Genomic DNA, 12,483 nt, shown 5'->3' with positions numbered 1-12,483 from the left:
TGGAGAAGAGGAGGCTCAGGGGTGACCTTATCTCACTCTGCAGGTACCTTAAAGGAGGCTGTGGTGAGGTGGGAGTTGGACTATTCTCCCACATGCCTGGTGACAGGATGAGGGGAAATGAGTAAAAGTTGCGCCAGAGGAGGTTTAGGTTGGATATTAGGAAGAACTTCTTTACTGAAAGGGTTGTTAGCCATTGGAATGGGCTGCCCAGGGAAGTGGTGGAGTCACCATCCTTGGTGGTCTTTAAAAGATGTTTAGATGTAGAGCTTAGGGATATGGTTTAGTGGAGGACTTCTTAGTGTTAGGTCAGAGGTTAGACTAGGTGATCTTGGAGGTCTCTTCCAACATAGACGATTCTGTGATTCTGTGAAATAATTGCTCAGAAATACTAAACATAATAACTTTGATTCTCTGCGATTTCTAAATTTAGGTGGCAACCAATACTGTGTGATGGCCAGAGAGAACCATAATTTAAACTGTTTTTCTGGATCAGTTTACTTCTGGAAATTAACCCGTGGTGAAGAGTTACTCCACTGTTAGTAACAAGTGACATCTGAAGGAACCACCTCCATTAGGTAAAATATATATTTAGCTGCAATAAATGTAATGGGGCAATGCAAATAACTTTTTCAGCCTTTTTACTGGAACAAGTAGTCATGTATTTCAGGATAGATGAATAACTTTTCTGACATGCATTTGAATTTAACAACTTCATTTAATCTATTTATTTCAGAGATGAGTGGGATCATTTTGATAAAATGCAAGTAGAGTGCTGTCAGCAGTGTTGCAAAATCATCCTAATTATAGCGATCTACACTGTGAGCTCTGCAAGTTGTTCAGTAAAGCATTTACCAGTGAAGTACAATATTCAAAAAGAATGTGAGAAAAGACATTATGCCAGCTGTTTCAAACTAGCCTTGTGCAGCTCTTGGGAAGGAGCACTTGCCTCCACATGCAGTATTGGTGAGATGGTGAGCAGGTAGTTGATTGTAATATTAGTCTTGCAGTTATATTGTGCTTACTGACTGTCATGTACTTTAAGTAAGTAATTTATGCTGTGAGTTTCAGCATCTCTTTCTGTTTGCAAAGTGCTCAGGGGGAGTTTATAGTGTAGTTGTCTATTGTTATTTATAATTCCATGCTGAAAAAAAAACACTAAAGAATGTTTTTGTTCTGCAAACCAATCATTAGAAGATTATTTCAGGTACTTGTCATCCCAAGCTTGTTAGTTCAACTTGATTAGATGTGTAGCTTACAAAGAAAATGTACAGTTATGTTTAAGGACAGGTTGTTTTAAAGGAGGATCTAGATTTCTTGAGTAGCCCAGACTCATTTGAAAAATATGTTGTATAGCATAACTGAAGCTATACAACTAGAAACCAGAAACAGAGGGCAGTTTTCAAAACTTCTTTAGGGAAAGATATTTGATTTAACAGCTTATACTATGAGCCAGTTTTGAAAGTTCTAGTAAACGACCTTAAAATATACAAAAAAGTAGGAGAAAAATAAATGAAAGTAGTGAGAACCATTCCAGAACCATGGATAAACTGGCTTAAACTGGTTCCCCTATCCCTGATGCCTTCAAAGTCTAGATCTTCTCTAATGTGACATTCCATTTTTTATGAAGCTTCTTCTGAATTATTTACTTTTTTGAAGCAAAGTTCTTAATTTCATTATATTTGGGCAAGACTTCTAGCAAAATGCACACAACTAACAAATGGAAATCATTCTTGTGAAGTATAATGACACTAGTTTCAAACTTAAAAATATTTTTAAGTTTGCAAAAATGTTTTTAATCTTGCAACTACTGGAAATGTGGCATTTCCTCTTTATGTAGTCAAACAATAAAATAATGCCCATATGATTAGTCTGATGGAAAACATCAGCCAGAATGCATATAGTTTGACAACGTTTGAATGGGTGAAAGTGCTTTCTACTATAGCTTGTCCAGCTATAGTAGGATGCTCTTATTCCTGCCTGAAGTAATAAAAGGGAAATAAAAAGAGAAGGTTTGAAATAGTTTACAATAGGAGTATTCACAATCTGAAGTATCCTTACAAAGCTCCCAAGCTACAAACCATAAGCTGTATTTAATTGTGTTAGATGTTACTAGACAGGATAGTGTTTTTGTGCAATTCAAAATAAATAAATAAATAAATAAATAAGCTTAGATTCTAATAGTTGAACTCTGCAAATTATCAATACACTGAAGAGTATGAATACATGCAGATCAAAAACTTTCAAGGCATTGAAATAATTCATGGTTAAGAATGAAAGCTAACTTATCTGACACCAAATGTTCCTTTGTTAATTGAAAATGTAAAGAACAGATATGACATTCAACAAGTCCAACAAAAAACAAAGCAAACAGTATTCAAACTCTAGGTCCGGATCTCAGCTTCCACCTATTCTTCAGTACTTGCTAACAAACTCTGTAGTGGGCTTATTCCAAACACTGGATTTGAATTTAAAGTTTGAGAAACTTCAGAACTGAAGTTCAAAAGCTTGTTCCTAGGGTTTGCTTTCTCTCTCCTTAACTCTCCTCTAAACAGAGGCCAATTTAAACATTCCCTGTTCAATAGAACACTAGGATTGCAAAGCAATTCTTAACCTAGCCAAAAGGACCTCCTTTCCCTCTTTGTGTCTCCATTTATACTCCTGTTTCTACTCAGCAGTTAGCTATAATAATAGCATCAGCTCTTTCAAGTGTTCCTGGCCATTTCTGCAGAGGTGCAGAACTGACAACGCTCAAAAATTCTGTATGGTACTATTAAAAGAGGAATCCATTCCTGTGTTTTGCAAGCTAATCCAAGGAGAAAACAGGGAAATAAAAAATAAAAAATAAAAAAAAGAGAGAAAAAAAAAAAAAAAAAAACAGACAAACAACTTTCCTTCAAAAACTTTAGAAGCAAAACAAAGCCTCTGTTTAAGTAACAGCAGAGGGAGAGCTTCAAGAACAGTTTTTCCAGCATTAATGTACTCTTGTCACTGAATGTACAGGTCAGAGGCAGAAGTAATAATGACACATCAGGATTTTGTGTATACATTGGAAAATTGAATTAATAGTAGGATGGGCTGAGAACACTAAGCACAGTCCATTTCCTAGCAGATGTAGGTTTTTTCCTGATATTAGGTATTTCTGTGTGATGTTAAGAATCTTAATCTTCATAATGGAAATTACATCAATTCTATTCATAATCCCAAATACTCTCATGTCCAATTTTAATCCTTCCATTTTCAGTACTATTACTTGGGCTGTGCATTCTTTGTTTAATACACTGAATTTGCTCTCCTTATAGGAAATATTGAGTTCTCTTCCTGCTCAGATGTTCCTGAATTTAAGCAAAAGAAGACTTAAATTTAAATTTAAGAAAAAAAAAAAAAAAAAAAAAAGGCTAAGGGAGAAGACAGCATTTTGACAGTTACCTTATTGTAGTAATTTGGTCAGTTGTAAGCTGATGATGAATTGGAATAGTACTAATCACTATTGTGTTATTCCCTTTGTTAAAATTTTGAAAATGATATTGCAATTTGACGTATCTCATCAAGTTAATGCCATTATTACAAAAAGTAAAACTTTCCTAAACTTTTCTGTTTTGTACTCTGCTTACTCTAGGTGAATTTACAGTTCCCATGTGTCAGTTTGATCATACAAAAGGTAAAGTCCCATATTTGTTTTAAACATAGACAGTGGCAGAACGGGTTTCTACATCCTATAACAGATCCTTAGAAAATAACGAGAAACAGGTAGCACAACACATTATGGTGTCTAATTTATGCAAACAGTATTGAAGCAAAGCTGAAATGGTTTAAACCTATCAACCTACTACATTTAGTTAATGATACTACCCTTTAAGAGAACTCAGTGTCATTCTCGCCAGAGTGCCAGCAATATTTTTAAGTGAAGTCATCTGAGAGAATCTGTTTTAGCTTAATGACAGAGGATCCCGTTTTCCTTTTCTCTTCTTTTTCTGTGTCAGAGTGGCTTTGTTTCCAGCCTTAGGCAAACTAAATTTAAAGTTACTTTTTCAATACCATGGGTAAAAAGTCGCCCAATGACTGTCCTGTTGTCTTCATCATCAATCAAAGCAATCTCCAGTATCATTGGAGATAGTCTATGGAAGGCTTGTGTTCCTTTCCTTGTAAATAAATATGATGATAAAGACATAATAGGCTTGTGTTTATCCCATTTCAAACATCACTACTCATCTGAAGGATTTTGGGTTTATTTCTAATCATCTAAATCTTTTTTTTTTTTTTTAAACCTCCTCATTTTCCTGCTTGTCTCCTTTGTCTCCCTAATTCATTTATTATCTCTCAGAATTTTTATCTCCACTGATAAATAGAATTCCATTCAAATACATCACCTGGTAGGGGTGGGATGTGGCCATTTTCACACAAGATTTGTTTTGGAAATCTCATTCTAGAAGATCACAGAATCTCCAGAAAACCGTTTTCTGATGTTCAGGAGGAAACTCCTGTGTTTGTTTTTGCCCACTGCCTCATCTTGTCACCACTGAAAAGATCCTGGCTACGTCTTCTTTGCACCCTGCCTTCAGATATTTCTATATGTTGATGAGACCCACTCCCTCAAAGCCTTCTGTTCCCCAGATCTTTCAGGGTTTCCTTTCATAGGACATATGATCCAGAGCCTTTATCATCTTCACTTCCCTTTGCTGGAGTCTCTGTTCTATGTCTATGTCTCTCTTGGAGTGGGGAACTCACAGCTGGACACAGTACTCCAAGTATGGCTTCAGAAGAGCTGAGCAGAGAATTACCTCACCTCTCTCTGTCTGCTGGCAATATTATGCTTACTGCAACCAAGGATACTGTTAGCATAGTTTGTGGCAATGGGCTCATTGCTGAGCAATGGGTTCAGCTGGGTGTCCCAAGGAGTCCCAGGGCCTTTTCTGCCACGCTGCTGTCCGCTCAGTCAGCAAACAGCATGTACTGGTGCCTGGGGTTTTTGCACCTTGGGGGCAGGACGTTGCCCTTCCTCTTCCTGAACTTCATCCGGTTCCTGTCAACCTATTTCTTCAGCCTGTCCAGGTCCCTCTGTGTGGCAGCACAACCTTCTGGTGTATAGGCAATTCCTCAAAATTTGAAACCATCAGCATGAGGACACACTCCGCACCATTATCCAGATCATTAATGAAATGCTGAAGAGAATCAGACCCAGCATTCATCCCTGGGGTACACCACCTCTTACTTGCTTGCAAATAGATTTTGTGCCACTGATCACCACACTCTGTGCCCGGCTTTTCTATCAGTTTTCAGCATCCCTCACTGTCTGCTTATCTGGGCAACACTTCATCGGATGGGGCTCCTATAGAGGACAGTTGAAAAAGCCTTAGTGAGGTCAAAGGAGTCAATATCCACTGCACTCCCCTCATCTACCAAATCAGTCTTTTCATCATAAACTCTTATCAGGTTGGTGTAGCATGATTTCCCCTCAGTGAATCCACACTGACTACTCACGATCACCTTCACGTGCTGGAAATAAATTCTAGTATATTCAGTCTCCTTCTGAAGGATCAGCCTTTAGTTCCCTGGTTCCTCCTTCTTGCCCTTCCTGACGAGTCATACTTTCTTTCCTCCAGTCCTCAACCACTTCTCCCAATCACTGAGATCAATCAAGGATTCCTGAAAATGGCCTTGCAATGAGGTTGGCAAGCTTCCTTAGCACTTGCAGTTATGTCCCATCAGGGTCTATGCTATTATTATTGTTATTTGCATTTAAGTTGAGCTTTTTTATTATTATTATTATTTATTATTATTATTATTATTTTAGCTTTTCTTTTTCATCATATTTTCTTCCCCTGCTCTTCTGAGGAAGGGTAGGAGAATGGCATGGCAGAGCTGAACTGCCCATTGGTTGTCAAACAACCATAGTGTGCTTTCCATATTCCTTGGAGGTCACTGACCCTCTGCTTCCTTCTTGTAATACACAATAAATGTTTGTTCATTGTCTTTTGTAAAAACAAGGAGATCTGTTTGAGGAACGGGAGTTGTGAAAACTCCCTGCTGAAGTAAGGAGCTGTATAATGCTTAGCTAGACACTATGAAAATTCCTTTGCTTAATGTAACAAAAAAGAGAACCCTCTCCCCTTCTCTCCTTCTGCAACTCAGTAGCCTCTTTTGTTCAAAAAAACACTGCTGCAAAGTTCATGTAACCATCTCCTGATAAGTTGTTAAACTAGTGTATCAGCATCCTGCCTTCCTGTCTCACGCTGGGCCAACATGACCAAATAAAGAAAGAAGTTGAACCACAATGCCGAGGAACACTACGGCCTTCATCTTCACGACCACCAGAGGGACAGAGACGACCCCCTAGCAACAGTGCGCGCAGTCGCAGAATACACCAAGATGTGCTGCGTAATCCTGAAATCACCAAGATATAAAAAGGGACCCTGGGGGGGTGAGGTGCGCGCCGTTGGCGGAGCCGAGACTCCCCGGCCGCCCAGCGCTGTTTTGCTTGCTGTTGCTTACTCAATAAATTCCTTTCTATTATTAATGCAATGCTCTCTGAAAATTAATTAAGGGGGCAACTTATAACACTTCTTATGTTAGAGCTTAGCCAAGATCTTCTTGTTCATTCACATAGGCCTCTCAGCATTTTGCCCTGACTTCCCACTCACTGGGTTAGATTAACTTCTTCTTCAGTTAAGAGGAATGGATCCTTGAATATTAAACAGCATTTTTGTACTCCTCTTGCCTCAAGAGCCTCATCCCATGGGACTTTTTGCAAGTGCATATTTGAAGAAGCCAAAATCTGCTCTGTGGAAGCCCTGAATTACTTTTTGCGCTATTCCCTTCTCTCTGGGTTGTGAATTTCACTGTCTCATAGTCACTGCAGCTGAGGCTGCCTTTGGCCTTCACATTCTCAGTTAGCCATACTAACCTTGCTCATTAGTATGAGGTCCAGAAGAGCACCTGTCCTTGTTGGATTCCCTTTCAGGAAGTTCTTATCTATGCTCCCCAGGTGGACTACTTATGTCTGTTGTGGTTCCTCTCCAACAGACATGGTGGTTCAAATCCACCATGAATATGACAATGTCTGAAAGGGAGGCAGCTCCCATCTGTTTGTAGAAGGCTTCATCCACTTTTTCTTCCTACTTTTGTAGTAGTTGTTGTTTGTTTGTTTGTTTTTGTTAGATTAACATTGGGAAGAAAAGAAAGAAAGAAAGAGAGAGGGAAAGAAGGAAAGAAGGGAAGAAAAGAAAGAAAGAGAGAGGGAAAGAAGGAAAGAAGGAAAGAAGGGAGGAAAAGAAAGGAAGGAAGGAAGGGAGGAAGGGAGGAAGGGAGGAAGGGAGGAAGGGAGGAAGGGAGGAAGGGAGGAAGGGAGGAAGGGAGGAAGGAAGTCTTAAAAGTTTACCAGACCAGGTAACTTGAAGTTTATCTGCCTTTATGCTGCAGGAAATCCAGCAGGGTCTGAGTATTATTCTTCTCTATTGAGCTGATGAGATTTAGTACAGAGACTTCAGCTTTTAGCAATCTTTGTATTCAGAGACTGACATCAGTGTGGATCAAAAACTAATTTCCAAGAGACATATCTCAGTGGTCACTTTTGCTCCTGGATGCCTACAGTGTATTTATTCACAGAAATTATAATTAAATATAAGCTGTCTTGTAAGGAACAGAGAATGTTACGTTTCTTAGTGCTGCACAGTTGCAGATCTACAATATTACAGCTTCCAAATTTGTCAATCATTCAACTTCTGATTGACTTACTTTGAAATTGAGATGCCTAAAGGGAGTTGTTTTACCCTTGCATAATAGAAAATTTGCCTCTGGGTTCATGTCTCATTTGTCAGAATAAATGCTGTGCTGTTCACAACTTACTAGGATGATCAGTCTGACTTAAAGAGTAAACACTATGCAATCAAGTTTATCCCTATCTCTGTATTGCAATAGTAACCAATTTTATTTTTATATTTCTATTGCAGTAGACTTGATCTTGGAGTTATTTCACAAGGTATAAATTCTTCTGACCAAGTATTTTGTGGATACTGGAAAGCTGTACAGGTGAAATAGGTGACACCTAAAGAAGGTAACTTTAACACCAGCTCTGTGTATTGCCTAGATATGCTTCATTTACTTTATTCTTTTTTTTTTCCTTTTTTTTTTTTTTTCCTGAAATGATCACAAATTAGAGTGAAAGTTAGTGTAAGTTGTTTAGATAAGATTGTTCTGAATATTATGCAAGGCCCCAGGGTTGCTTAAAGTTTCAAAAGCTGCTGTGTTGCAGAGATCTTTATGCTTTGTGTCTTCTCTGCTTAGATATGTGTAATTATTTTCACTTGGATGTTTAAATGATGATCTTCTGGCTGTTGTCATTAAAGAAGTAATTTTTCTGCAGTCCCTCGGTTGCCCCTTTACAGACTGAGCTTTGGTTTCTTTCTGGGTACTATTTCTTGACTTTTTCCACTCAGAGTGGTCCTATATGCACGCTAAGAAATAACTCTTATTCAAGCATCTTGATTTGATTTGGCACCTGTATATTTTACTGGATCAGAACTGCAGTCATCCTCCTCAAACAAAATCTTATGGAAAATCAATGACAAGAAGAAAATGCATAAAGTTTTTAACACATCAACATGTTTATGTGTCTCTCTGAGGCATTCTGTGTTTTCTTAATCTAGTGGATCTTCTTAGATAATTAAACAAAATATGAGGCTGGAAGTCCAATTTTCTAGCAGCATCTACATGTTTTTTCCTTTCCACTGTCTTTCATGGAATTTCCTTTTCAATCTAGTGAAAAGGTCTTGATTAGTCCCATGCCCCATGGTCATGACTAAAAACTGTTTCCAGTTGCTAAACAGGATGCTAGAAGCACTTGGTTCAGCTCTGTGCCTTGTGCTTTTAAATGCTTATTTTGAGAAGGGGAAACAAGTATCAAATATCTCTCTGATTTTCCTAGGTACTTCTTTTAGAACTAGCTTTGCACAGGGATGCTTTAGGCCCCTTAGTAAGTGGGTCTAAAGAGATTTCTTGTACCAAATACTTGCAAACAAGTATTTTAGGAGATGCAAGTGTCAAGCAAAGTGTCAAAACAGTGGGAGCACTCACCAACTTTGTTCTTGAACTTTCTTTTCACATGATGGTCAGTTCACATTGTGGGTATATCAAATTCATCATACATGCCTGTATTCAACTTTTAAGCATGTACCGTCTACTTGTCTGAGAGGAGTGAATGTGAGGCATTACAGCCTTAATTGCTCTGTCCATTAAAGTTATGGTTTCAACCTGGCTTTCCAACATGTACAAATCCCAGCAAAAATTGGACAGGAAAAAAAAAAGTTTTTATTGCTGTTTTTACGACTTCCTATTCAGTGATACATTGGAAGCAGCTAGTAAAAAGTACTATGAAAAACAAACTTACACAATATTAAAAATAAATAAATAAAATTGCTTAGGTGGCTTGGTTTAGATCCCAGACCTACAATACTAGGTAAAGTGCAAAACTGCAAATTAAGACAGCATTCCAAAGATCTTAAAGTTAAATGTAAGTTAAGCAACAATAGATAACTGTGTTCTGTCCTTCCTCTATCTTGTCTGGTTAGATAAAGTATCACATAATCACTCAGCTTCATTCATGTGGGAACAACGGAGATCTTAGTCACATTTGCAATTAACACTTATAAGGAAAAAAAAATGATGTTAATGAGACAAAAGGGCTGCTTTCTCACTGAGTGCAGTAGTCTTTGAAAATGCTGATAGTTCATGACCATGACTTTATAAAATTGCACGCAACATAAAGTTGCCTGTCGCTAGAGACAACATGATGAATACTTTATTGTTAGTGACATTGTAACTAAGGTCTGAATTGGCAGGGCATTTATGATCCCTGTTTCATAATATGTAAATATAACTTAACTAAATTCTCAGGTACACCACAGAAGCCAAGACATTGGACATCTTTTAAAAAGAATTACAATTTTTTAAAAGTATTACAATTTGGAGTGAAACTTTACATCTCAACTCTACTGTATAGTAAAATAATTGTTTTCTGAGAGATATTAAAGAGCTTTTCTCTTACAACAAAGATCCTTTCAGACAATTGTTCACACCTAATCTAATATGTGATATAGTTATCGATATGTGGAATTACATGGCAAATATCTCCACTTGACATTTCTCCAATAGTGAGGTCAACTTCCTTGCAAAAACTTTCTGTGGCCCAAGGAGGCCCATGGTATTAATTATGAAAAAATAATCATGGAAATGCACAGGCAGCAGCAGCTTCCCAGCCCATATTATTGAATTTAGTAAGAAGTGTCACAGTCCTTAAATGTCAAGAATAATTTTAAGATGATCCTTAAAGTTATAAGTTTCTTAAAAATTAGAGAAATCTCTGCTTCTCAACCCTCACATGAAAATAATCCTCTAAATTTTAAAATGGTGTTTGATTTCTACCCATACCTTCTCACTCTGGAAGAAATGCCTGGCAATGAGAACTATTAAATGAGTATACTATCAAGGTATGCACCAGTCAGAACATGTGGAGTAAGCAGATATGACAAACTTATCTTCCAGCCTGGAGTTGACACTCTTCTTCACAAAATCAGAATATACAGAATATTTGGAAGAAAAGCTAAATTATGCCATTTCTGTAACTTTGTGATGGCTTTGCAATGGCAGTAAGGCTACATCAGAAATATGAAGCAGTGTGAGAGGAAGAACAATTCAGAGAAAAATGATCTTGTTCACACTACAAACTGCTAGAAGATCTGTATTTCCAGCTTACATTAATTTCAGACCATGATAATTTCACCTGAAGTTGTATTCACAGAATTGCTGCTATGTATTTAAAACTAGAGTGTTGGAATCTTATGCATTTGTTGGTTGGTTGGTTGGTTGTTTTTTAGTTTTGTTTTGTTTTTCAGGAGAGACTACTTCAAAATACCAGCTTCAAGTTGCTTTAGGAACCATGAACTGAGTGATGTGGCTGTGGCTGTAAATATATACAAAAAACAGTGAAACCTGTCTAGAGCATTAGCCCTCGTTCATCAAGCTCTTGCTCTCTTGTTAGGAACTTTCAGTATAATGTGGCTATGTAAAACTCTATTTAGGAGCCTGATTAGCAAGTAAAAGGAAAATGCACATGAAGATATATACAGTCTTCTTAATTTTCTTTTAGCATAGTTGAATTTTACAATATCTAGAGTCTTGTTTTTAGCTTTTTATAGTTTAAGATGGTATGTATGAGCTACCTGCACAATGGAAACATATCATAAACATCCCCAGTGACAAGAATGTGTCGTTTGTTTCTTAATGAATGTGTTAATATTTTATAAGCTCATGGTGACTGCAAAACATCTTAATAGTGCACACTGGGTGCTATAAATTTCACATACGGTACCTCAATTAGTCTTTCAGCAGGTGCAGGTAAGAAGAGCAGACCAAAGGCAGACTAAAACTATTTACTTTAGCTTGCTGACTGTTTGGACTGGACTGCAGCCACCAAACCATACATCATCATCTTCTCCTTCTTACTGACCTCATTGTAAAAGTCAGTCCTTTTAGCTGCTGGATCTAAACTCATTATTACATAATTTTAGCTGAGACTTATAAAGGGACTTTATGAAAGTGATGTTTGCTAGGCTAGAATAAGGTTTCCAGAACTAGGTGAATTCATCCAGAAAGACTTTTGAATAAGGCCTCTATTCATGGGAAAAAAAAAAAAAAAAGAAACGGTTGTCCTGGTTGGCTCAGATGAATTGTACAATTTGCCTGGGTTCAGTGAGGAAGAGAGATTGAGAGAGATTGCGCAGTATGTGCTGTTTACAAAAGACTCTGTGCTATTGTGGAGAGGAATCACACTGAAGAATTGCTCTGCCACGGACATCTATCTCCATGACAATTCTCTACTCCTTCTACTCTATTCTCACCGTCTTCTTGATTGTCCCTCAGCAGACAATGCAAAGCCCAAGCCTGGTGCTTTCCAACATTTTATGACAGCTTCTCCTCTACTCTGTGTTTCATTCCACAGTACAGCAATTCAAAACATTGCTTTTGATAAATGTAGCAGATACATTTTTACCAGAAGATTTCATTTTAAAAGTCCAAAGTGAATTCATTTCTCCTGAGATTTATTTATTTATTTATTTATTAAGATGGGATGATTGTATTTCAGCCCTTAATAAATTATAGATTTTGCAAGTAAAATGTGTAATAATTATTGGATATCTCAAAGGACAGTAAACTCAGTCAGTGCCAAATTGTTCGTATGTGGTGCAAAGGTAAGATTGATGGATACTGAAATCAAACCTAATGAAAATGTTAATATGAGTCCAGAAACGGGACAAACATTGTTTCAAAATAGAGCAAAAGACTAAATTGATTTAAACTGAAGAGGAATGTGGCAAATAGTCAAGATCAGGCACATTCATTAGAATAGTTGATTGCATTGTATTAGAACTCACTGAAATTTTTTGAGGACTTCATTATGTCTAATTTGTGTTGTGTAAGAAATGAGTCTTC

At 37.4% G+C, this 12,483-nt stretch overlaps 1 long non-coding RNA gene across 1 annotated transcript; it reads left to right on the top strand.

The window, feature by feature from the left end:
• The first annotated feature begins 434 nt into the window (after positions 1-434).
• On the top strand, positions 435-12,073 carry LOC137848546 (uncharacterized). The gene is made up of 3 exons (XR_011091413.1): positions 435-575; positions 7,947-8,050; positions 10,887-12,073. It is a non-coding gene; the product is annotated as an uncharacterized lncRNA (long non-coding RNA).
• The last annotated feature ends 410 nt before the right edge of the window (positions 12,074-12,483 follow it).

Source organism: Anas acuta, chromosome Z (genome assembly GCF_963932015.1).
Source record: "Anas acuta chromosome Z, bAnaAcu1.1, whole genome shotgun sequence".
NCBI lineage: Eukaryota > Metazoa > Chordata > Aves > Anseriformes > Anatidae > Anas > Anas acuta.
This window is presented reverse-complemented; position numbering and strand designations above follow the sequence as displayed.